Source organism: Pinus tabuliformis, chromosome X, assembly GCF_031772625.1.
Source record: "Pinus tabuliformis cultivar Carrire ecotype Pingquan chromosome X, CPIR1, whole genome shotgun sequence".
Lineage (NCBI taxonomy): Eukaryota > Viridiplantae > Streptophyta > Pinopsida > Pinales > Pinaceae > Pinus > Pinus tabuliformis.
The window spans coordinates 1,305,947,083-1,305,971,168 of record NC_142308.1 but is presented as its reverse complement, the minus strand read 5'-3'; positions in this window follow the sequence as shown (position 1 = coordinate 1,305,971,168).

Below are 24,086 nucleotides of genomic sequence, written 5' to 3'. Positions count from 1 at the left end.
GTCTTGTGAGTTTTGACTAGACGAGAATACCCTAGTAGCCTCAAGAACGAAACCCTTATTTTTCTACAGAGACCAGGTGCCACTAGAATTTAGGGTTGGATTACTTCAGGAAGGTGAATGAGCCTTTTGAAAGGATGTTTGAACTCTTTATCAAGATTTTTCTACCTCTGAAATCACACTGTAACTCCTTCCAAATCTAACTCAAGATCACAGTATTGTCTCAGGGAGTTACAGGCCTTCCGCGGGTTCTTATGGAGCATTGTCTATGCTCAAAAAATCATAGGAGTTGGTCTGCCTTAGAACAAACCTCGCATAAGTTCAGCCTCAAAGTAGTTTCGGTCTACCTTATGGAATTTGGCCTGTGGCCTTAGAATATTTCGTTTACCTCGAGAATTTAGACCTACTACTCTCAACAAATATTCGGTTTTATTAGAAAGGCGTCCCTTTTCCTCATAGGAGTTTCAATCTAGTCCAAAGTATATACTCTACCTTAGATGTCTTGTTTTGCCCGATTTTCCACCACAAAAATTTCTTGTCAACAAATAGATGATTTCCTTGGTTTTCCTCAAATATATCTACATTATCTCAACATGAATTTCAACTTGACTTACCTAGTTTTCTCATCAAATTTCATTATTCTTCAAATGGACAATTCCCTGTGCCAGAACAAAATATAATAGAAATGATAAAGGTAGTTTTACTATCTATGGTGAAATCTTTCACCATCAAAATTAGTAGGGAAAAGGGGTTTTAAAACCCTTAGAGCCCCAGGCTCAATAAAATAGAGACAACTCAATTCGAATTCAATGATGATTGATTTGATCTCAACTCTTATCTATTTATAGATTACCCTATGGGCTCCAAAATGTGAGGGGTTGTGGGTGTAACCCTAAATTTTGAGATTTTCTTCCCCAAATGACTCAACTTTTGCACAATGTTGCCCCAACATTGGAAAAAATGGGTTTTTTACTCCTTTATCAAGACTATAGCCTACACAAATAGGGTTAGCTCAATTGGTCAAGAAAGTTTCGTTCCTTAAAAGCACTTTGGGGTCTTGGATAGATGATAATCAGGTGCTCTATTAAGGAACTCCTTGATGTAAAGTCATCGGTTCAATTCTCCACCACGAACGAGGTGATATATTTGACATAATGAAGATGTAGTCCTGCCAAGCTTACAAAATAAAATACTATAGCCTACGAGGTCAAATAGACTAATTCGTCCTTCATAGGAAATCAATCCATAGGGAACATTACACTAGACATATGGCCTACTTTTCAGCCTCCATTGCTTGTAACATGCACATACAAATATATAAAAAGAAATATGAACCAAGATCTTAGGGAACAAGAAACCCCAAAAGGTGAAATCTATTATATTAAACCATTCCCTATATTACAATTGAGGGTGAATATATGAAGATGGGTTACCCTTTTGGGCCAAATGTAGTGATGGAATTTCAAAATTTTACTCTTTTATCAAATTAAAACCCTAAAAATCCATATAAGCATTGCGAATTTTGATTCGCAGTAAAAAAACAATTTGCGGATGATCCAAATTGGATCCATAGAAAGACTGTCGAGAACCATGACTGGATCAGGTTGAACAAATCTCTAAAGAAATCCAAAACAGTATCAAAAACACCTTGAACCAATGGCCATGGCAGTCGACGTGGAACAACGAGGACCTCGGTAAAAGCGCGTTGATTGAAGCCCATGGAGACCGCGCAGGAGGCCAAAGTAGCTCCTGGGAAAAGGATGAGGTTTTTGGTAGGCGAATGGTGCCCTGAAGGGGAAGCCTGAGACTCGGGCACATTGGGAGCTAGGAAATCGCAGGCGGAAAAAGTGAAAAATGTTAACATACGAAGGCAGGACCCGTGCACTGGAAAATCGACGCTATTGATTGGGGCGCCCGTGAATGGTAAGAGGTTTTGGACAGGAGCGGAGCGATTCCATACACCGATCGACGCATGGTAGGCAGAGGTGAGAGAAAACCGCCGTTGATCGCACGCTATGGGTCGAGCAAGTCAACCACGCGAAACGTGTGTATGATATCGGATCTAGAGGGCTCAGATCAGACAGTTGAGATTGCACCCGATGGAAAGAAGCGGAATCGATAGGGAATTAAGCTGCGTTTGAAGAGATTTGGAATCCGTTTGACTGCCACGGTGGAGGAAGAATGCATCCATGGCGTAACTGAAGAAATGAACCGACGAAGCATGTTGGCGCCATTTAGAGGAGGACAAGTGGCCACTCCCTGAGCGTTCATGATGACGCCGAACATAGGGAACTCCAAGCGCAACCGTAGAAGGTGAATCGACACAGGCGGAAGAGGAACCGAACATGCATAGGGATCGAATGGCTAAAGCCATGAACAGAGACAGTCGAATCAGTTAGAGTTGGAGTCAGAATTGAGAAGAGTCCAAGCGACCAAGAGAGACAGTGAACAATGAACCCTGAGAGGAGGATTGAACACAGAGAATAGTAAAGCTAAGCAGAAGAGACAGAGGGCCGAGCTCACCATAGGCCGCATCGAGCACCAGAGAGCTTGAAGATTCAAGCCTTCCCATAGAGGAATATGTCTGGATTGAGCATCACATTTGGCGCTTTCCACTATAGACCAAGAGGTCACATCGCTGGTAGGAAGAAGAAGAATCTATGTACTCCAAGTGGCTTGGTGAATCAAAGAACCACCCTACCAAGCAAAATCTGCTTCAGGAGAACTCACATTGAGTCCCTGTATTGTAATTTCTCTGCTTAAAGACACAATAAAACAAGGCCACCACTGAAGCTGGACCAGAGATGTAGCCCTAGAGAATAGGGTGAACTCCTTATTAAAATTACTTGTGTCTTTATGATTTCTTTACTGTATTTCTCCGTTGTCTTTCCATTTTATTTGTCTGTGTATTGGCAATTTGATTAATCCGTTGTTTCAATAACACAAAACACACACCAGCACATGAGTCTGTAATACCTTAGTTTAATAAATCTTCAACTGATGTCACTCATAGGGTGAATATCAGATCAAGTGGTATCAAAGCTCCAGGCTGTAAGGTTAGACAGGCCTGTGTTGGTATAGCTGTGAATGCTCACAAGATCAAAGCTCAAATTAGGAGAAGGAGAGTTGGTGGAAACTAATCCTGAAATTGGGAGAGTCTATCCTCAAAAGAATATGTCAGAAGAAAGTTCTATAGGGCTAGACCCTCAATTCATAGAGAGTTTCCTAGCTATAAAGTCTATGGTTGAAGAAATGTACAAAGAATTTAGAAAGCAAAAGGTGGAAGATGCATCAGGCTCTAAGCAAGAGAAAGAAGAAGATGAGTCTCACTTCCATGACAACTCCAAAGGAAAGGGGAAAGAGGAAAACTTTCTCACACGTCCTAATAGACCTGTACATAATAAGAAAGCATCTTTGATTAAGTTAGATGTTAAATTTGATTTTCCTATATATGATGGAGAGCTAAACGCTGAAAAATTGGACAATTGGATTAGACAAATTGATGTGTATTGCAAGGTACAGAACATAAACTTAGACAAGAGTACGATTCAGCTGGAAAGCCTACGCCTAGGAGGCACTGCCTTGGTTTGGTGGGAAGGTAGAACCCAAGCTGACATGAAAAGACATGGCAAGACCATCTCTGTTTGGAATGACTTTGTTTATGCAATCAAAAAGCAGTTCTATCCATTGGCCTACATGCAACATGCCATGATGAGTTGGCAAACTCTTCGGCAGTTGAAGGGGCAAAGTGTACAAGGGTATACTCAAGGGTTCAGAAAGAGAGCATTGACGTTGGGTATCCCACTAGACTCATCGGAGACTCTTTTGAAGTACATTGGTGGTCTACACAGCTACATGAGGCATACCATCCTCATGTTTAATCCCACTAGTATAGATGAGGTATCTATACAAGCTACTCATCTAGAGGCTAGAGGAAAGAATGGCAATCCAGAAGTTGGGGGACCATCCGAACCCACTGTAAGCAAGAGAAAGGAGAAAAGAAAACAAAAGTGGAAAGCAAGGAAGGCTAACACTGCATAGAAAGCCAAAGCTTCATGCACTCACTGTAAAAAGGAGGGGCATGATGATGAGCATTGTTGGATTCTGCATCCAGAGCTGAGACCTAAAAAGTCCAAGGGCAAGAGGAAGAAGACAGCTGCAGCTATTCAAAGAGATTTGGGCCAGACTTGGGAGATGAAACAACTATAGCAGCCACAGGTATAAGAGGTAAGAATTCTGAAGCATCTACTAGTAATTCTACTCAATCTGTTATTGACGAAGAAAATGAGAGAAAAAGACATGAGCTTTTCCATATTCGAGCTATTTCCAAAAATCAAAAGATTGATACTTTGTTTGATAGTGGCTCTCAAGTAAATTTGATTTTTGAAGCAATTGTAAGGAAATTGGGATTAGCAACTACACCTCACAAGAAACCATACCCATTAGGATGGTTGAATGATAAAGCACAACTACAAGTGACTAGACAGTGCAAACTCAAGTTTTCTTTTGGGTCAGCATTTGTAGATGAGGTTGAGTTAGACATAATTCCTTTGGATATATGTGGAATTGTTTTAGGAATTCCTTACTTGTTTGATAGAAAGGCTATTTTCTATAGAGCTGAGAACAAGTATCTACTGGTTAAAGATGGAATCGAATACTTTGTAAGAGCTCATAAGCTCAAGAATAATTATACTCTCATAAACTCAAGACAGATGAAAAGAATGATTAATTCATGCAAACAATTCTTACTGATGGTTGTAAAGGAAAAGAAACCTGATAAAACCAATGTATTTGAGGGCTGTAATGCTGAACAACAAGCTGATATAGAAAAGGTTGTTTCAGAGTATGATGTCTTGTTTCAAGAACCTAAAGGTCTGCCACCCAAAAAGGGAATAGTACATGATATTATTTTGCAGCAAGATGTTCCATTGCCTAACATTGGGATGTACAGGTTGTCTGCTTTAGAGAATGTTGAAATCAAGAAGCAGGTGCAGGAGTTGCTCGAGAAGGGCTTCATCAGGCCTAGCACATCACCATGTGGATAACTAATCGTTTTGGTGAGAAAGAAAGATGGCTCATGGAGAATGTGCATTGATTACCGAGCACTGAATAAGATAACAATTAAAAACCATTATCCCCTTCCTCGCATAGATGATCTTCTAGATCAATTAAAGGAAGTTGTTTACTTCACCAAGATGGATTTGCACAGTGGATACCATCAGGTTAGAGTTGCATAGCAAGATGCATGGAATACTTCTTTCAAAACAAGGCAGGGATTGTATGAATGGCTAGTTATGCCTTTTGGCTTAACTAATGCTCCTACTACTTTCATGAGATTAATGAATGATGTGCTCAGACCTTTTCTTGATGATTTTGTTATTGTGTATCTGGATGACATTCTGATTTTTAGTAAAACGTGGGAAGAACATTTAAAGCATGTTAAGCAGACACTAGATGTTTTGAAAAGATAAAAACTTTATGTTAAACTCTCAAAATGTGAATTTGGAAAAACATCTCTAAACTACTTGGGTCATATAGTAGGGGGAGGTGAATTGAAAATATATCCCTCTAAAGTGGCAGTCACTGTGAACTGGCCTCAAAAAACTTTATGTTAAACTCTCAAAATGTGAATTTGGAAAAACATCTCTAAACTACTTGGGTCATATAGTAGGGGGAGGTGAATTGAAAATATATCCCTCTAAAGTGGCAGTCACTGTGAACTGGCCTAAACCCAGGTCTGCTATAGAAGTGAGAAGCTTCTTAGGAGCAACACAATATTGGAGGAAGTTCATTTCTAACTTCTCCTCGATTACAGCTCCCTTATATGCTTTAACATGATTGAATAAGGTGTTTCAGTGGGGAGGCAAACATCAAAAAGCCTTCGACACCTTGAAAGAGAAAATTAGTACAACACCTGTACTAGCACTGCCAGATTTACAAAGACCATTTGAGATCCAAACTGATGCTAGTGACTATGCCATGGGAGTAGTGTTGACACAGCACGACAAACCCATATGTTATCATTCTGAGACTTTTAATCATGCAGTAATTAACTATCCTACATATGATAAAGAATTGTATGCATTCGTTCAGAGTGTGAAAAAGTGGAAACATTACTTAATGGGAAAAGAGACAGTAATACATACTGATCATCAGCCACTTCAATATCCACACTCCCAAACTAAGTTGCAACAATCAAGACATTATAGATGGATGGGTTTTCTACAACAGTTTCACTTAGTCATCAGATATAAAAAGGGCATACATAACAAGGTTGCAGACATGTTAACTAGACCCATTATAAATGCATCTACCATACTTAAGCATAATTCTGTGCTACATGAAAGTTACATAGAACAATATGCTCAGGATATGGATTTTAAAGATGTATATGCAACTTTGATTCGAGGCAAAAGAGTAGAAGAATTGGACTATCGTATAAAGGACTAACTCTTATACCATTGTGGGAAACTTTGCATTCCACAAACTGAGAGGATAAAGATAATTAGGGAAGCACATACTTCTCTGATATCAGGTCACTTTGGGGTAAGCAAAAAAGCTGCACAGTTGCAAATATTCTGCTATTGGCTGAAAATGAATGAGATAGTTTCTAGATATGTAAGAGGGTGTGCCATGTGTGCTAAAAGCAAGCCCAACAATAGAAAACTAGGCTTGTACACTCCATTGCCAGTTCCTTCTCACCCTTGGGAAAGTGTTTCCATGGATTTTGTTGGAGGACTGCCTAAATCTAGGAAAGGTCATGATTATCTATATGTTGTTGTGGATAGGTTCAACAAAATGTGTATTTTGATACCTTGTAGTAAACAGATCACAGCTGAACAGACTGCAAAATTGTTCTTTGAACATGTATGGGTTCATTTTGGATTACCCACTTCCATTGTATCTGATCGAGACACCCGATTTGTGGGGAAGTTTTGGTCTAGTCTGTGGGAACTGATGGACACCAAGTTAAAGAAAAGCACAACTTTTCATCCACAAACAGATGGCCAGACAGAAGTAGTAAACAGGACTGTGATCCAGTTACTGAGAGGTTATTGCAGTAAACATCCTAAGCTTTGGGATGAACACTTGTGTTATGTGCAGCGTTCTTACAACAGAGCAAAACACTCTTCTACACAGAGATCTCCTTTTGAGACCTGCTTTGGTTTCACACCAAGGTCTCCTTTGGATTTTGTCTTTGGTAAAGATACCATGGTTGATGGACACAATGATGTGGACAAGGCAACTAGGTTCATTGAACAGATCCAGGAGATCCATCAGGCAATACAGGAACAACTGGAAAAGAGCCAGGCCAAGTACAAGGCTAGGCATGATAAGCATCGGATGGAGCATAGTTTTCAAGTTGGAGACCAAGTCTGGTTGTATATCAGCAAAGACAGGATGCAAGGTGAAGGTAAAAAGCTAAAGCCTATCAGGTATGGACCTTTTAGAGTACTTGAGAAGATTGGTGAAAATGCTTTTTGCCTTGATCTACCAGCTTACATGCACATCTACTCAGTCGTAAATGCAGAATGTTTGAGATTGTTTGAACCTTCAATGATTGAGGACCCTGAAGAGCAAAGTCAATTGCCTTCTATTGATGACCTGCTCCCTGAAAACCTCAATGAGTTACAGGAAGACACCATGTTGGATAGGAAGGTGAGGACAACGCGCAGGGGAGAAGTTGAGTACCTCGGGATTGGGCTCAAAGGTTCAAAGCCAAGTAGCGCAAAGTGGATTGAGATTGGACAAGTGAAGAAACAATATCCTCACTTAGTCGATTCTTGAAAACCAACTTTTGGTGGTCCAAAAGCTTTTCAGTAGGGAGGTCGTGATCTGAATTGGATCCATAGAAAGACTGTCAAGAATGATGACTAAATCAGGTCAAACAAATCTCTAAAGAAATCCAAAACAGTATCAAAAACACCCTGAACCAGTGGCCATGGCAGCTGACGTGGAACGACGAGGACCTCGGTCAAAGCACACTGACTGAGGCCCATGGAGACTGCGCAGGAGGCCAAAGTAGCCCCTGGGAGCCCTGGAATGGGAAAAGGATGAGGTTTTTGATGTGCTAGGCGAACAGGGCCCTGAAGGGGAAGCCCGAGCACTCGGTCACATTGGGAGCCAGGAAACTGCGGGCGGAAAAAGCGAAAAACGCTAACGTACGAAGGCAGGACCCACGCACTGGAAAACCGGCGGTATTGATCAGGGTGCCTATGAACGGTAAGAGGTTTTGGACAGGAGCAGAGCGATTCCATACACCGATCGACATGTGGCAGGCAGAGGTGAGAGAAAATCGTTGTTGATCACGCGCTATCGGTCAAGCAAGTCAACCGCGCGAAACGTGCGTATGATGTCGGATCTAGAGGGCTCAGATCAGACAACTGAGATTGCACCCGATGGAAAGAAGTGGAATTGATAAGGAATTAAGCCACGTTTGAAGAGATTTGGAATCCGTTTGACCGCCACGGTGGAGGAAGAATGCATCCACGACGTAACTAAAGAAATGAACCGACGAAGCATGCTGGCGCCATTTAGAGGAGGACAAGTGGCCACTCCCTAAGCGTTCATGATGACGCCGAACACAGGGAACTCCAAGTGCAGCCGCAGAAGGTGAATCGGCACAGGCGGAAGAGGAACCGAACAGGCATAGGGATCGAATGGCTAAAGCCATGAACAGAGACAGTCGAATCAGTTAGAGTTGGAGTCAGAATTGAGAAGAGTCCAAGTAACCAAGAGAGACAATGAATAGTGAACCCTGAGAGGAGGATTGAACACAAAGAACAGTAAAGATAAGTAGAAGAGACAGAGGGCCAAGCTGACCATAGGCGGCATCGAGCACCAGAGAGCTTGAAGATTTAAGCCTTCCCACAGAGGAATCTGTCCGGACTAAGCATCACATTTGGCTCTTTCCACTGTAGACCAAGAGGTCACAGAGCTGGTAGGAAGAAGAAGAATCTGTGTACTCCAAGTGGCTTGGGGAATCCAAGAACCACCCTGCCAAGCAAAATCTGCTTCAGGAGAACTCACATTGAGTCCTTGTATCATAATTTCCCTGCTTAAAGACACAATAAAACAAGGCCACCACTGAAGCTGGATTGGAGACGTAGCCCTGGATAATAGGGTGAAATCCTTATTAAAATTGCTTGTGTCTTTATGATTGCTTATTGTATTTCTCCGTTGTCTTTCCATTTTATTTGTCTGTGTATTGCAATCTGATCGATCCGTTGTTTCAATAACATAGAACACACACCAGCACATGAGTCTGTAATACCTTAGTTTAATAAATCTTCAACTGATGTCACCCATAGGGTGAATATCAGATCAGTGGATAATTATGTTTTTGTTCTAATGATATTTTTTGCAAAAAAAATTAGTGTCATATAATATGTCAATTTTCATTAAATGAAATGCTTGTCCTTGTAAATTTTCACACGTCTTAAGAGTTATGTGTGTGTTCATGTAGCATAACTTAGTATAAAATGTGTAATTTAATATATATATATATATATATATGAGCATGATCTACACAGAGAGAACTAATTTTTTCATATTAAAATTTTATTTTTTATATAAAATTAGATGAAAAAGAAATTAGATGAAAAATGTCATATGAAATCGAAAATTTCAAACTCATATGCCATTGGATAGAGGATATCTTCATGAATCCAACATGATCAACTCTGCCACCTAAGGACAAATTTTTCCCTAAGTCTGTGTTGACGGTGCTGGACCCGCCAACATGTCAGGGGATCTCCCTGGTAAGAAGTCCCAATTAGACCTTAGACTGTTTGGTGTAGGAGTCCCAGCAGTGGGTCGTACGGTATCGCCTTGACCACGGTTTCACACAGAGGCAAGTAAGATGTCCATATTGGTAGCAAGGGTGTGACGGCTGTAGAAGCCAAGGAAGGTGCATGAGCGGTTCTAACACACAAAGTGTGAGGTGAGTGCGGCCCTTGGAAACCTGTGATAGCACGCGACTTGCAAGGGAACACACGAGTGAAGATGCATCACAAACTAGAAAGCAAGTTAACTAACAATCCAAAGTGATGGTTAAACCAATCAGCACATTTCAGTAAGATTCATACATACTTATACATAATAGTCCATACATGCATGCGTAAGCAAACAGATACATATATCATTTAGATTAAACAAGATAGCTGGAATGCAATACTACATATGCATGAAACGTGTTGGCTCTATTATATTAATAAGTGTAAGTTCGAGTCAGACAATACATCCATGTCCAACCACTAGTTCTGACAACAGAACGTTACAGCCACAACCACCTGCTCCTCCAAAGAGATATACTAGCTATGCGCAGTGGAGAAGCCAAGGCTCATTACAATACTGTCCAAGCTCTCTCTAAGATAGTCTTATCAGAAGCTTGGCTAACCAAAAGCCTATACAATGAGTTATGAGGTACTATTTATAGCAAAGGGTGGGGTGGCCCTTGACATTCTCCTTTGTGACAGTTCATCTACCCTCATGACTCTTCATCTACTCTATGATTGTTACATCCAACTATCAACACTTGAACTTACACTTGACAAGATGTTACATTACAATGCACATGTACCCATGTGAGACAAAATGGCTTGAGAAAGCCATGCAAGACATCACTATGACTCAGACAACTGTTGGAAGACCAGTTCTTCGACATCCTCATGGTGGTTGACAGTAGCAAATTGATGCCAAGATCGGTAGTCCATGATGGTGTCCATGTACTCTAAGGTGACATATTTCTGGAACCTAACTCTTGCCTCCATAGCATCCGGGTACACTGCTCGGGCTCCTCTGTCCAACTCGTCTGATAGCATGCGCATCATTGTCTTGAGTGCGGCCGGACCAGCAACATACTTGTGCATGGTGTCTGCATTGATGGACAAGTCTGGGCTAGTGGCTATGCACATCAACTCGTCAAAGTACGAGTCAAGCTCTAGTCAGACCTGTGCCTTTGTCTTTGCCTGGGTGAGTGTCCCAATAGATGGGATCGCATGTGCGCACACAACAACATCCATACTCTTGAATACACGTGCATGGGAAGCCTGTAGACTAAAGATGAGTTGCGGGAGCTCTTCATAGTTCCAGATCTGACTCCGGATGCATGCCTTCAGTTCGACCACTTTGGGCTTCATGATATTAGGAAAGTGAAACGGGGCTCCCTTGTATCTCATCATCAATGTTTCCATGTAATCAACAACAACATGCACGTTCGACAAGATACGTGCTCTTCTAGCACTGTTACCATCCGTTGAGATGGACGATTGCCTTATGCACAGTACCCAACTTGGAATACAACGCCCGCATGGCTGTGTCAAGGGAAAATACTTCATCGAGTATTACCTTCTTCAATTCTGCTTGGGCGGATGTTGTAACCAATTCTCCTCCCTACTTGGTCATTTAGCTCCTTCGTCATTCGCTCATTCTCAACTATCAGGAAGTGAACACTTGAGCTAGTGGCTTCATCATATGCTTTGGTAGCATCGACCAATGCTGCTAGATGTTTACACACGTCAGACATGATCACTCGTTCCTCGAACTGTGCAGTAGATGTATGATCATCCGGACTCGACTCTCTGTAAGATTTCACAACTCTATGTTGAGACTCATTGAATAAGATGTTGTGCATCTCCTCCTCCAGATTGTCTCCAAGGATTTATGTGTCTCCTTGGTCTCTTTGGACTTGCTCCTCTTATGGACATGGTGAAGCTGGTGGATCAACCTCTTTTGTGATGAGGCATAAGGTCGGTGTCTTGCTCTAAATCTTGTTGCTCCATATTTGTATCCATATGTTCAAGTGCTTTCTCTATCTCCTTAGCAAAGTCCTACTCCTGCGATGGTTCACCTTGTTTGCTTGATGCCAGCTATTTTGATGAGTCCACTACTTGTACGAGCGTAGTTTCATTTGTCTGTATAAGTTGCGCCCCCTTCTGTACCTGTTCCTGCTACGCTTCCTTCTCTTGTCTGCGCAGCTCCTATTCCTTCTAGAGTTTCTGCTTCAACTCATGCAACTCCTTCTCTGTTTCCTCCATTCTTTGTTTCTCGCTCTGCCTTTGCGCATTTCTCTTGTTGCATTGTTGCCTCTTCACCTCTATGGACAAAGCTGCTTTCTGCACAAGTGGGTCTACTCGGAACTTACAACTTTTCTCTTCCTCCATGCAGTCGACAATCTTCCTCTTGCCCTTCTCGCGCACTGGTATGCTCACCTCTGCTGCTGCCGCTGCTCTCTGGGATGCTGCTTCACTACCCATTCTGCAACGAGACCGACTGGTTCATTGAGTCTGGAGGAGTTGTAACAATATCTCCATGGGTCTTCCTCCGCCCAATGACATGCCCCATGGATCCAGTTGAACTGTACTCTCGTGCAGTGATCTTTCACAAGACAATGCAGGTCATACAGATTGTAACTTCGGAGGTCGAATGGATACTTCTTCATCTACTCTGCTTCAACATCCGCATGCTTGAAACTCCGTATCTCGTATAACCCGATCCGTAATGGAAGAGCAGGCCAAGGTGCCTTCTTCTTCCGGTGCAGCCTAGTTGTCAATCCTGCTGAGATGTGATATGATACTTCCTGCATGATAAGTTTTTCCAAGGAAAACTTCAGTAGAACATGCGGAGGCTTCTCCGCATTGTACATTCGTATGAAGGTGTTGGACGGTGAGGCATACCAATCAGCTATGTTGATTAGTGCCTCCATTGTTTCCTTCGACATGCAGGGTGGATCCTGTTCGAATATCATCTTGTAAACTGGGGTGACAAAATGATCGGACAGTTGTGTGATAACTCCTCTGAACTTCCATTCGGAGAACATCTTACAATAAGTGTTCACAACAGTCTCCGCTAGTGTCCATGCCCACTTCAAGCCCGAGAACTCCTGACGGGCACAGATTGCATCCAAGATATAGGCAGACATGTAGATTTATGCTTGCATACCTTTGGGTGGTTGTCGAGCCCTTGCTACATGTTCCTTTAGTTGATGAGCCAACATGTCAGACTAGTTGCATGCTTTGCCTTCTCTGGCCAGTTGGTCCAACACAATCACCCAACTCTGTGGGAAGGTTTTGTGCTTTCTTGGCCATACAGTCGACATGCAAAGATGACTAAGTATTTATATGCCTTTCGCAGTATCTTCGTCTTGTAGACTTGGTTGTTTGTTATCCTGAATTTAGACGGTTCCTTCACCCAGTTCTTCAAAATGTCTCTGGAATTGGCATTATGGTTGGGTATGCTGAAGGGAGTCTCCATGATGATCACAGGCTTCGAAATCTGATACATCTCATCATAATCTTGTGCCCTAAAGGTAGCAATCTCCATCCCACTGACATTGCTCAATGTCATTGTCTTAGGATTAGTGTGCGAGACGATCCAATGTATCATGTCTGTGCATGGGAGCACGGGATGCCTACATGCTTTTCGATACAAGACAAACTTATGGATGTTCACATAGACTTGGCGGTCTTTGAGGTCTTCCCCAAATGTGCCTATAAATGCATTATTGACCTCTTGCCATTTTGGCTTGATGTCCTTGTCTACAATCAGGTTGGTGTCTTCATAGATTGACAGACTTGTGGACAATCTCTCAACTGCTGCTCAAGTTGCACTTCCGTCAATGTCCTTTGATCCTGCACTCTTGGAGGCCATTGATCCTAAACTGCTAAGAGGTGGACGAACACCTCCTAGATTTGGAGACAAAGCGACATGCATGGCAATAAATCTGTCAGCAAAAACCAAAGCAAATTGGAGGAATGACATGCAACATACCTGGGGATTCACTGGCAAGGATTGAGCAATTTTTTTCTGGGAGGCTGGGAGATTGGCTGCCAAAACTACGCAAAAGGAAGTTTGGGTTGTCTGGGGAGGCTAGTTGGCTGCTGAAATTGCGCAATACGCAATCCAGGCTGGCCTACTAGCTGTTGGAACCGTGCAATGTGTAATTTCAGCTGGCAGTGGTTGCAGGCCCAGTGACTGTATTGCGCAGTTTTCTGGGCCAGCAATCATTATCCCTTAGAATTGCACAATGAAAGACTAGAGGACAGTCAATGGGCAGAAATGCACATTTCCTAAGAGGAGGACAAAGCCTTCCCTCTCAAGATTGCGCAATGTTGTCTTCGTGAGGCAGAGCTTAGGCCAAGGCTGCCCAGACCCACCAACGGGCAACTGAAAGCAAATGTGAAAGTGAATGCATGGAGATACTCAGTGTAAGAAGGAGTGAATGATTGTGCATGCAAATATTGAATGAAGGATTCAGAAAATAGAACAACATGCATGCGAGTGAAGTGAGTCACTGAATCGATGACCGTTCATGAAAAATAATTTCAGGCATGCGACAACAGTGAGATGCTAACAAAAACTGAAACGATGCTAATACAAGCTAGTATGCATGTAAACAACAACAAGCGTTCACAGAAATCAAGCAAACAACAGTCACACAAGCGAAAACACAAAAAGCGACAGAAATGTTGCAAAATACAAGTTAAGGCGACTTACCCATGAATAGCTGAGTTTGATGTGTTTAAGACTCCTAGATGTGTTGTGGGATGTCAGAGCTCCAAGATCAATGTGAATAAGTGAGCTCTGAAGCGTTGAATAAATAAGTTTGAGGCTCATGACACGCATGCCACAAATCTAGGAAAAAGTGACACTTGGAGGAAAGATTCTAAAATGATCTTTGCATGTAACCTCCTGCTGCAAAAAATATCTCCCTAAAATCTAGGGATGATTTTTGCATGTTCCTTTTTTCTATTCCAAGAAAAAGCAGCTCATGCATGCAAGTCAAGTTTCTTGGTCCTGGGTGGAACTGGTCAACTCAATTGCACATGCAACAGTCTGCTCAGTTGGGAGGAAAAAATGTGCATTTCTGGGAGGGAGCTAGGTTGGCTGCCCAGAGGGATTGCGCAATTTTTAGGTAGAGCAGCTGATTACTGCCTAGAATTGTGCAATTTCTGGGCTGAGTAGCCCTGCTGGGAGGAATTTCACAATTTTCTTAGTGAAGAGTGGCAGGAAAATTTGCGCAATTCTGGAGCCCAGCAGGCCGCCAGACAGAATTGCGCAATTTCTAGAGGGAAGGTTGGTTTCCCTCCAAAATTGTGCAATTTCTTCAGGGAGTTGCTCAGCCTACAGCTGGACCAAGTCCGGAGAAACAACCTGTGAGGGGAATGTAACAAGATTTGATGGACATGCTGTCATTCTACAAGAAAATCATTGAAGCTTGTGTACTTGACAAGGCAAGACATGATGCTGTGAAAGGTTGGTAGGGAGGCTCCAAAACAAAGCTAAGGAAAAATTTTGGAGGGTGGTTGTAGCCACTATAACAGTCCGCTAGGTTAGAAAATGGTGTTGCAGTAAATTTTATAGAAGGGGTGCTGAAATTGTGTATTTTAGGAGATCGGAAGCTCGATCAAGCGCTTAAAACACTCGATAGAGCACTTCAATTTTAAATTCAAATAGCTCGATCGATCCATTTGCGTGGTTACCAGGGACTTGATCAATTTATATGGCTCGATCAAGATATGTAGCTTGATCGAGCCTCTATAAAAAATTGTAGATCCCATAATTTGTAGATCTCTTAATTATCCCGCGGTCTATGCACAAATGACACGCACAGACCGTGGGCACAGGTTTTAATAGAAAATAATGGATCAATTGAGCATTAGAGCTCGACTGAGCCTTAATCCTCGATCGAGGGTTTTAAACCCTTGATCGAGCTATTTATTTAGCGTTCGAGGAGCTTGATTGAGCACTTAAAAATGGCTCGATCGAGCACTTAAATTGCTCGATCGAGGACTTAAACTGCTCGATCGTGCCCTCTTTTTTTCACCTAAATGTGTGCTCTCTTGCCAAAAAGTGTAACCCATCTCCATGTTATTGCCCTTGAGTAAAAATGGTCCCTTATATAATTATAGGTGACCATAAAAGTTAGATTAAGGTTAGTTATTTTGTTCCAACCAAATCCATAATGGTTCATGCCTAACTTTCTTCATTTTTGGTATCACAAATAAGAGTTACTCCAACCAAACTCTCTTGTGAAAGAATATTTCATTAGAATTTTGAGCATTTACTGTCTACAATTATTATGTGTAGTTTAAGTGTTTATCCAAATCTTTTTTTAAATAAAAATACATCTATAATATTTAGATTTAATAATATATTTTTATTGATATAATTTTAAGATTTAGATATATAATGATATTATGGTTTGGAAATAAAATTTGTTGATTTGTAAGGAATAAATTCCTAACTTCGAAAATATTTTTAAGTTTTGAATCATTTATTTACTTCCTTACATTTAAAGAGGAAGAATTTTTAACTAATAGAAAAGATAATTTTAAGTCATACTCCACACCCAAAATGTCATCCTAAATATTATATACAAGAAAGCTAATTTCCTTTATTATCAATGTAACCATGTGTTTTAAAAGTAGCACCAAGTGTCATATATCAAATAAAATACTACTCTTATTCTTAGTTCCCTAATAATTTCACCATTCCAAAATTATGATTTGGATCAAAAATAATTTTACCTAATTCCGGGAAAAAAAATAGTTTGATCCTTTAAAACTTTTGTATTATCCACCAGACTAGAGATTAAATTGAAAGTGCATTATTTCATATTATGGGATCAAGGTTAAATGCTAATATAAAGCACATAACTTCACTCAAGAGGTAGTCTCACTAATGACCACTAGGGACATTGGCTTAAATACTATTTAGAATGAAATAGTGTTTTGATCTCGAGTAACATCTAAAACTAGTCTCATGACTAAAAGTTTATCTTTGTAATGACATTACCTAAAGCAGAGTAGTCTTAAATCTAAGTCTCATAACTAAAAGCTTTTCTTTATAATAACCTAAAAGTCAAAATTCATTTTGAAAGAATGAAACCCTAGAACACCAATGAATAAGAGTGAAAAAGTCTACCTTTTACTAACCACAAATCTATTATTTTTAATGACTTTGTTTGACCCACAACACAAAATCATTTTGAAAGAGTGAAAGTCTACCCATTTATTGAACATCAATAAATAAGAGTGAAATTCTACCACTTGCTCATCACAAATGTATTATTTCAAATGAATTTGTTTTCTATTAAAAAAATAAAATTAAATAAATAACAACTAATAATAATTATTTCAAATGACTTTGTTTTCTTTTATATATATATATAATAAATTTTTAGTAGTCAGCGTCTTTGATTCAGACTCCTAGTTTTCTATCAAGAAAATAAAATTAAATAAACAACAACCAATAATAGTTATTTCAAATAACTTTGTTTTCTTTTATATATATATATATATATATATATATATATATATATATATATATATAATAACTTTTTCATAGTCAGCGTCTTTGATTCAGACCCTACCACTATAACTTCTAAATATGCCCCTTTGACAAACACAAGTAAGAATTTGAATTTCTATTTTTCTAATACATAACACTTCATTTTCTCAACCCTTACCACGAGGAAATTTTTTTAACTCTCCTTATTATTAAGATATCACTAAAATATAATAATTTTTACCATCCTCGTAAACGTATATATCTTATAAACTAAATTCACCAAACCACTCGTTAACATATATATCTTATAAACTAAATTCACCAAACCACATATCCTTGCAGCTTACCAACTGTATGTTTAAAAGTTGAAGTAGTCTGCGTATCCCACAAGACCATCGGTTTTAGCCGGGATTGGACATTGGAAGCGTGTTCACAAAACCCCTCTGCTAAAAAAACTCTGCAGTTTTCACCAGCAAGCTCGCGGATTAACAAATTTGCATGTGTTGTTTACATCGGAGAAGAGTTTTCATGATGAAAAGTAGCGCTCGAAAATGTGTCATTTCTGAGTGCGAAAGGGCCATGGCAACCGCTACTGCTAAGAGGTAAACGGCATTTTCCATTCTGTTTTGCTAACTCTATTTAGCAGTTCCAAATTGAAGGGATATGGCAGAAAATATGACTTTAAAACAAATTTGACTGCGTACAAACTGTAGAATGGGGAACACTTTTGAATCGAGTTTTGGAAGGTTAAATAATAAAGGATCAGGCCTCGGCTGTTAGCTGTGTGTGCATATTGTGTGTTTTTCTGCGTTGCTTTTTTTCCAATCTGGTGTTTCCATAGGCAGATTGGATCTTGAAATAAAACCGGCAGACGGCCATACATTTTATCATAAGAATCTACAGCTCTCCATATTTCAGTAATTAGTATTTTCGTTGATAGATTTGTCTTGGTCATTGATGGCTGTGAATTCCCCCAGAACTGTCAGGAATCTTTTTGATCTGTGCATACCTTTTCCCAGGGAATACCAGTTAAACTTTTCCGTTCTTTCGTTTTCCTAATTGATTGAAAACACATGTACTACAACTATTTCTTGCCCTTTTATCGGGTTATGTCATATTGGGAAAATCGGCCTGAATAGAACTGTTAGGAATCGTCTTGATCTCTGCAAGGCTTTTCCCCAGGTGATCCTGACTAGTTTTATGTTCTCTATTTCTCTTGATTGATGGAAAACCCAATATGAACTCTAACCCTTTTTGGCCCTTTTATCGTGTAATCTGTCATGTTTGGAAAATCAGGGTGAATTTTATACCCGTGGTCTTAAAAAACCCTACCGGTGGTCTTAAAAAACCCACAAATTAGCTTGGAAAATAATAAGATTATATCAGAAAATTTTATTTTATTTTATTTATTTATTTATTATTATTTTTTTCTTCAGTATGAAAAAAATGCATGATTTGTATTAATATAAGTGGTATTTACAACATAGTGCTACTATAAAGAGCAAAATCAATTGCTGAAGCTGGAGAGATTGCTATAAGATAAGAAGTCAGGGCCATCAGAGCCATCATAAGAAACATAGAAAACTCAATTCTCTGGATCATGATTCGGATCAAAAAGATAGACTGATAGTGTGGAGCCAAAAAAACAAAAAAATGTACCAGATCCATCACCATAAGAGACAGGGAATAGACAACATACCTCTATGAGAGAGCAAAAGGCGATAGAAAATTAAGGAAAGCAGGAACCAGAAGAGAGCTAGGTACCTGGAATGGAGAACTCTTCTATCAGATATATAGAGTCTTGAAATTGTACCTCCATTTTCCATATACCCGGATCTATTGAAAGGCCCTTCTTAGATAAGTTGTCTGCTATAGCATTCAGAGACCTGTCCACATGGCTGATAGTAAAAGACGGAAGACTGTTCCATAACATTTTTATCCTATTAATCCATCCTGAAAGACTGGGGTTCTTGTTAATTAGCTTCCCTGTAGCCAGACCTATTGTATTTTTAGAATCCCCATATATCTGCAGCAGTTGGATATTCAGGAAGGTGGAAAACTGTAAAAGACCCACTAAAGCCATTGCCTCGGCCTTATTGTTTGTCCCACTACCACCATGCCAATATATATAGTAATGTAGATCTTCGGACATCGATATAAAAACACCACATGCACACTTGCCTCTTTGTGCAGCTCCATCAAAAAATTCCCTTGGATAACCCATCAACCGCATAGTATGGATGCCTGAATTGTTGGATTTGCCTGAAGACCATTTTTTTGGAATAGAAAAATACATCGAAGTGATCTGTTCAAACAGAGGCATATTTGAATCTTTCCCCTCGCGGAAAATGGTGTTGTTCCTTTTCTTCCAAACTGTCCAGAATAGCAGTAGAGGAATAGGTCTATGAGAGACTTTCTGCGAGCTCCACCAGCATATAGCTCCTTTGACATCTGAATGATCTACAAGATGAAAACCAAAGAAAACTGCAAGATCCTTCCACAACTGATAAGTATATCTGCAAGTGAGAAAAATATGATTGCTGCTATCTTCCCCTTTTTTACAAAGAAGGCATATACTAGGACTTGACCAATTCCTTTTTTGTAGATTTTCCCAGGTTAGAATTTTGTTATGAAATACAAGCCAAGAAAAATGGATTATTTTGTTAGGCACCCCAGATTTCCATAATGATAAGGGGAAGATGAATTGAAATGGAAGCGCGATCAACTTTGCCAGAACTAGATAGATATCTTTGACCCTCAATTCATCCCAACTCTTCACACCTCTCCAAGTAAGATGATCCTTTCCATCTGAATTGCATATTCCCAAGCCCCTTATTGTTATCATAATATTGTCCCACATCTGTGCATGAGTTTGATTAAGGCCCAAAGATTGAAAATTCTTCCAAATTGGAAAGCTTCCCTGCCATTTATCAATTAGTTGATTCCATAAAAAGATCCCAGATCTATGAAGAGCCAAAATGATAGATTGAGGGATGTTAAAATCCACCCCCAGACCAGTGATATGGTCATAGCCTATAAACACATCTTTCCCATTTTGGATATTCCAGAATAAATTCTCAAGGAAGAAGGATTCAATTCTACGAAAGCTTTTCCAAATAGCTGATCCCTGTAATTTTCCAATTGTACCTTCTCTATACCAGAAAGTAAGGTCTTTATTCTCCATGTACTTCCTTCTGATAGTAGCACTCCAAAAACTATCCCCATTAATACATCTCCAAATAGATTTACATAAAAGGGCCTTACCAAAATTCCTTATGTTCATAATGCCCCATCCTCCCAGGATCTTTGGAAGGGAGATTTTCGAAAGACTGGTCAGATGATATTTGCTTTTATGTTTACCTCCTCCCCATATAAAATTTGCCATAAGCCTATTCAAATTAGCAATGATACTAGAGGGAAAATAGAATAAGTGGGCCCAATATACAGTTATCTGGGCCAAAACAGATTGGGCCAGAACCGCTCTGCCTGCAATGGAAAGGCATTTGAACTCCCATCCTTCAATTCTTTTATAAAACCTGTCCGACAACCACATCCAGTCAGCATTTTTGTAACCTGCAGGTCTGAGATGAAAGCCCAGATATTTAAAGCCCTCCTTTAAAGACTTAGTTCCAATATTAAACAGAGCCGACAGATAGTCCAAAGATTCCTTATCTTCAACATCAGAAAAGAAGGAAGATTTTCCTTCATTTATATAGATACCTGAAGCTTTTTGAAAATTTCTAAGTAAATCATGAATGCATTGCCAAGATAGTCTACATATCATACCAAAAATCATGATATCATCAACAAAAAGGCTATGGGAGATATAAGAGCCACGACATATCCTGATTGGTTTGTAATTATTTTCTTTGACCGCCCAGTTAATATGAAGACTAAGAGAATCCATAGCAAGGATAAACAAAAGTGGAGACAGAGAACAGCCCTGACGAAGACCTCTGGCAGCTGCAAAAAACTTTGTGGGGAGACCATTAATAAGGACAACAAAATTTACATTCTCCACACAGGCCATAATCCATTCAATACATTCATATCTTAGGCCAATCTTACAAAGAATACACCTAAGGAAACCCCAATCCAGATTATCATATGCTTTCTTCAAATCCAATTGCAGTACAGCCGCTTCAAGCTTTTTGTGATGAAGGGAATGCAAACACTCTTGTGTATTTGCCACAGCCTCTATGATGTTCCTATTCTTGAGAAAACCATGTTGTTCTAAAGAAATATGATTTGACAGGATGCTTCGGATTCTATTGGCGATTATCTTAGAGGAGATTTTATAGATCGCATTACAAAGGGAGATCGGTCTAAAGTCTGAAAAAGCAATTGCTTTCTTCTTTTTGGGAATAAGGGAAATATAGGTAGACGTGAAATGAGGATGGAAAGACCCCCTCATGCGTGATTCTTCCACCATTGCCAGGATATCTTTCTTAAGAATATCGAAGAAATGGAGATAAAATTCAATAGTCCAGCCATCAGGGCCAGGACTTTTATCTTTTTTGAAGGATTTCATTACTTCAAAAAGTTCATTTTCAGATACAGGCTGGAAAAAGGAATTGTTTTGATCATCATCAAACATAGAAGGAAAAGGAGCAATTCCCCATAAGATGTCCTCATTGTTAATATTATCATTCCTTTTATAGAAATTTTTGAAATATGAAACTGCTTCCTTTGAAATTTCCTCTTGTGAGAAATACTTGAATCCACTTTCAGCCTGAATTTCCCAAATTGAATTTATATCTCTCCTATGATTTGCAAATCTATGGAAAAACTTTGTATTCCTATCTCCCTCTTTCAGCCACAACGCCCTGCTTTTCAACCTCCAAGTGGCTTCCTCAATTGCAAGTAATTTGTGCCTTTTCTTTTCCAAATCATGTATCTTATTTCGAACCATAAAAGAAATATTTCCTCCTTTTAGATTCCCAGCTAATTCATCCAAACTAGCTTGAATCTCTTTCAAGACAGACCTGTTTGCCTTTTGTTTTTTCCTCTGCCAGTCCTTGACCTTTACTTTTAATTCCCTCAGATTATCCAAGAGATGTTGTGAAGGGGAAATAATCTCTTTGGAACAGCTAGCATACCAGAATTTTTTTACAAGAACATTAAATTCCTCATCCTCCAGCCAGACTCTGTTAAATTTATAAGGAAGACCTTTCTTATATCCCCTTTTACCCCATTGTAAAGTAATTGGTCTATGATCAGATATGAAGCAGTTAATAATATGGGATATGGGCCTACCCATACGAACCAACAGATTATCAGAGATCAAAAATCTGTCCAATCTTTTAGCCAGATAGGATGGACCAATTCTTCCATTATCCCATGTGGGACCCATGGATTGGGGAGATATATCTGTCAAATTGTGATGAAGAATGGCCTCTTTAATACGACCAGCTAAAGGATCCACCTTCCTACCCCTACCCCATACCTCGTCACCGCATAAGGTACAGTTTAAGTCCCCTCCAATAAGAAGGTATTCTAGTTCCAAACACTCCGAAGACAAAAACCTATTCCAGAAAGGGCGTCGATCTTTATATGGAGCATATATATTTAAGATATGAATAGAACCTGAAAAACCCCGGATGTTTGCAAGTAAAAGAATTCCAGCAAAACATTTGAAAGCCTTTGCCGCTATCCATATAGGATTCCATAGAATAACAAGACCCCCCGAGAGACCATTAGCATCAGTAGCGACTATATGCCATAGAGAAAACATACGGCGAAAATATCTGATTGAAACCTCAGCAGAATGCATTGTTTCTTGAATTAAGATAATATTAGGATGATTGTTAGAGAGAATCTCCTTTAGGGCAAGGAATTTCTGGTCCGCCCCCAGACCCCTAATATTCATTGAGATGATGTTAGTCATGGCTGACGATCACTGGCCATTCTTGCTCCAAGGGGCCCATTATCAGATAGTTCAATAATTGGAATATCAATCAAGGTATGGTCCAAGTTCCTAGAAGAGGCATCAGATCTACCCCGGAAGTGTCTTGTGCCTCTGTTATGTTTTCTCCTCACTGTAATATTCCGAGCAGAATTTGGACTGATATGAGGTGATGAAGCAGATCCCGGTTTATGAATGGTGAGAGGAGATAGAGCAAGAGATTTTTTCTTTAGAAGCATATCCAAATCACTTCCTACAGAGTTTGTAGGAGAAGTAATCGGGGAGTTTGGAGGGGTGACAGAGGGGCATGGAATGTTCCTGTTTGAATACTGTGGCTTCCGACCAGGTCCAAAAACCTTCCCCAATTCAGATAGAGGTGACATGTCAGACACAATTTCTTTTCCTTTTGTGAGAGAGGAAGGATTTTTCGGAGAGGGGGAGGTAGAAGGGACGTAAGTAATATGTGATGTGGAATGCATATTTGAACTAGGTTGGGGAAATTGTGGTGGAGGAGGAACTTCACTGCATGGAAGTGGTTCAGGAGGGGGTGATATGATCGGAAGGTCAGAATCAAAACCCTGTGAGGAAAACTTTTTGGGCGACAAGGATGCAGAACGATGGAACTTTCTGTGGAAGTCACATGCCTTTGATTGAGGAGAAAGAAAAGTAGATAAGGATTTTTCCATACCTCGAGACGACGATCTACTATCAATAGAATTCTGACCTCCCGCCGAGTCCTTCTGCTTTACTTCCGAAGAATTATGTATGAATTGATTTCTCCTTTTAAAATTTCTATCCCATCGATGACGGTTACAGTTTTCCTTCAAATGTCCCATTCTATGACATGTAGAACATCGGAATGGGACTCCCCAAAAATCCAATCTTTGTCTCA